Here is a 4,119-nt window from a genome sequence, read left to right as displayed (position 1 = left end):
ATTATGAAGTATTTCAATTTCACAAGTCACCGTGTTTTCGAAACTTCGAGCGTAGTGAGTTAATGATATTATCGATTGCATTTGTCTTGACGTGCGATGCGCCGACAGACAACTTGACAGGCCGCAAGTGCACTCGACTGTTCGTTTCCGATCAAAAGCTCAATATAGGCTTCGTTGTATCGACTTTTAAAAATAGCTTTGTATTTTTAGACTTCTTTATCTAATTATAAATTTTAGGTTTTAGTTTCTTTCCGAAATCGGGTCACCTGTGAGATATTTTTTTAAATCATACATTTATAGTTGAAGATTTTATCTACTTGAAATTGTCAAGTTTCTCCACAAAGTCAATTAAACACGCCGGAGATATTTTCGACATAAAAAAAATGTATATGTTTTATTAAAAAATATATGTTAATAAATAAGGTACATTATTGGTATGTAAGCCCTAACACGTGAAAACTGAAAATAAATCGTGTTATGGAATAACACGAGTTAAAGAGAAAATACTTTTTTATTTACATCCGATCCAATGAATATCGATTTATTGGATCGGATTGAGCTGAAATTTTGTACATATCTATATATAATATAAATATACAGATAATATAACATATATACAGCTAATATATACCCATTTTATATGGAATATAAAAATAACCTCCGAGTTTCTTTCGCCGTTTCATCTCAGATCTGAGTCTTATCTTTTTCGAACCGGATTAATTCAACAGTAATAAGTAAGTTTAAGAAGTAATCCTTCAATATTGAATAAAGGAATTTGATTTGATTTGAGATATATAATGAGCAAAAGCGCAGGAAGCTTACTTTATTGGAAGTAACAACCACCGCCCATCGACATTTACAACACCGGAGTGCTTACAAGTGTGTTCCCAGCCTTTAAGAAAAGATTAGACACTTTTTCGAAGGTTCCCAAGACAAATCAGTTTGAAAAAACCGCTATTGAAAACATAAATTCATACAGTTTTTTTAAATAATTTATTCTGTTTATTTGAGCGTTAAATTATTCAACCGATTTTTGATACAAATTGAATTACGAGAAGAAAATTAGTATCGTATTGAGTTGTCGATCATATATTATTTTAAGTGGCCTGTCTCCACGTCTACGTCATTTGTTACAGTGTATACATATTTCATAGCGAGAACATTCATAAATCAACTCAAAGCGTGATTTCTACACATGTATTGTACTTTAGTTCTTAATATAGTTTGCCTTTGAATTTAATTTATCTTTCATATACAAAATATTAAGTTGTTGAGCAATGATGTGCATTGGCGAAAGTTCTACGCCTGGTAGGGTTTCTGGGTACTTTTAAAATGAGTAACAGAGTAGTTTAACTATATTTTTAGCGTAATTGCCATTGTCTTTTTTTTTTTTTTTGTTAACCCGTTTGATTCCGAATAAACAATTGGACCAATACACGTAACAACTATTAACACACTTAGAAGTGTTGCCTTTTAATAACATTAATTGTGTTTATTATTGCGTGAAGTATGTTAATATAAAAAAAAACATAAGAGCCTCTTTTATATACAAAATATGTAATCTGTGCAGTCGTAATGTAGCTACATACGCGCGGAAGTGGGCGCGATCTCGCTTCTGAGAATCCTGTGTTCAGAACCGTAGAGCGAATATTCATTTATTCGTTCCGATAAAATTGTTCAATGAAATAAGTGTTAGAAATATAATATTTAGTAAAAATTTGTAAAATTGACAATGTCTAAATTTCACTAATATTATATGTATTCGACAGTATGTCAGAAGGCTATATCAGAGTAGGGTATATGCTTCACCCGTGAGCTCACAAGGAAGCACAGCACGGGAGGGACCGAGGAAGCGTTATATCGACACGACCTCGCAGCCTCTCCGATCTGTATGATCCGGGTTTTTGAAGGTATCCACTACGTAAAAAATGTGTCTGTGTGATCCAATATCGTATTATATATAAATATATATGTATATATATAGTGTAATTACTAGTTAAACAAAACAATACCCTTATATAGCGATAACAAACTAAATAAAAAAAATTAAAATTGTTATTAGTATTTATATGTATATAGTCAGACATACGACTCTTTCTGAAAAGCCTTAGCTAATCTGGTTAAGGGTTCAATCCCTTAAGGCCCCTTACACGAAACCGTCCGGGGGGCACTTCGTCCGTCCGTCTGGGGTACTTCTGAGATAGCGTAGGCTAATTGGTTATGATCTGGGCGCCAATTCTACGAACGAATTGATACTTTATAATAAATCTCAATTCAATCGATACTATCAATTTCCCATTCTACTAATACAACAATATCGTTGTGGTTCAGTCGAATTGCGTCGTAATTTAAGGGGGATCATATCAAAACCGATAAATAAATAGAATCGGCCCTCAGTTACGGTTAAGTTGAGGTTTATTTTTGTAAGGAATAGTCGAAGATGAATCGGAAACGTATCACAACCATTATATGATAGTAGAAATACCCCCTGGAAGGTAAAGAGCTTAATCATATGGCCAGAGATGATCGTCTTATTTTGGGAAATCATTTGGTTGAGCAATGAGAGTTGTGTGTTGTATATAGTTGTAGTGTAGTATGGAGGTTGACTTATAGTCGAACTCCTTTCACAATGATTTTTGACCAGCAATCAAATTCTGAATTTAATTGAAATATAAAAAAGATTATAAGATTTAAAAAAAGAATGAGATAGTCGTACGTTGAAATTAGTAACGAAATATTTATTTCGATTATTATTATTAAACTAAGAATTGTAATATAAATATGTTTGAGGATTGAATGAAGAAAATGTTATAAATGAAATTCTATACGTTATATGTCTCAGAGCCGGAGGTCCCACAATATCATCAACGTGGACAAAATAGGTGGGAAGCGAGTCGTTTCAAATGATGGTTCTGTTTTACTATTAGCTTGTGTAGAATATAACTAAACGTTTACACATTTATTTTCTTGTAAATACTGTTTCAGATCTTTGAGAATACTGCTTTTCGCCTTCGAATACATTCGACCACAAAAAATCATTACTATTATTGATATTTCAATATTTTTCCTACTCTTCTATTTTTTTAATTTATAACACTTGTCTATAACTACTTAAAAAAATCGGTTGACAAACAGCGGATAAAAAGGTACTGAACTGTTTTGTATTTAACTTTCTTATAACCTGTATATCAACTTTGCCTATTCAAAAAATTTAGAGCTCATGTCAAAAAAATATTGGTAAATAGGGTATATTACTCAGTATAAGATTATATTACAGATAAAAAAAGCATCGAATTATTGATTTCTAGGCTATATATATAAAAAAATATTTGTACTTTACTGATATAATCTGTAATTAAAATGGTGGCAAAGAGTAACTATTGAGTTTCTTGCCGGTTCTTGTCGGTACAATCTCGTTTCCGAACCGGTAGTAGCTTAACATTTAATTCAACAGTGTAACATGACGATTCAAAAGTGCTTTTATGATCCTATATAAATATATACATATATATATAACCAACCGCCTAGAATATATATATATATATATATATTATATTCTAGGCGTGTTAAACAGACAGATTTTCCTGTAACTATGGATACTCTCCAGATAGATGTATTGTTCAGGTGTGACGTTGGTTCTGGAAAGGTGAATAGTTAAGTGTGAGTTGCTTACGTTCTATGGTTTTATTGGTGAGAGCGCAGATGCAAGCACCCCTGGCGTATGACGCGCATCCATTGTATGAAATTTATTACAACCTGTACATTACTGTTTTAAAGTATTTTATATAATATATATCTTCCAGTTTGTATTTTAAATATACATATGCAACTTTAAGCCTAATTGTAAAACAATTATGTGTTAAATTCAAATGCATAATTTACTCTAGACGTGTAAAATTTAAATTTGTATTCATAGTTAGTCTAAATTTAGTATTTTGTTTTTAAAGTTATATGTGTTATTGAATAAATTATGGGAATAATTATTTTGTCCGCAGCACCCTCGTTAGCCAGGTAATGAACACGTTGCACGTTACAACGCTCACCTCCCCCGTCCGGTCCGGAGGCTGCGCGCTACCCCGATCGATAAAGATGTACTGCACCGCCCATCCCGGGCCAGTC

Source organism: Vanessa tameamea, chromosome 20 (assembly GCF_037043105.1).
Source record: "Vanessa tameamea isolate UH-Manoa-2023 chromosome 20, ilVanTame1 primary haplotype, whole genome shotgun sequence".
Classification (NCBI taxonomy): Eukaryota; Metazoa; Arthropoda; class Insecta; order Lepidoptera; family Nymphalidae; genus Vanessa; species Vanessa tameamea.
The sequence above is the reverse complement of the archived record's forward strand: the minus strand, read 5'-3'. Positions refer to the sequence as shown.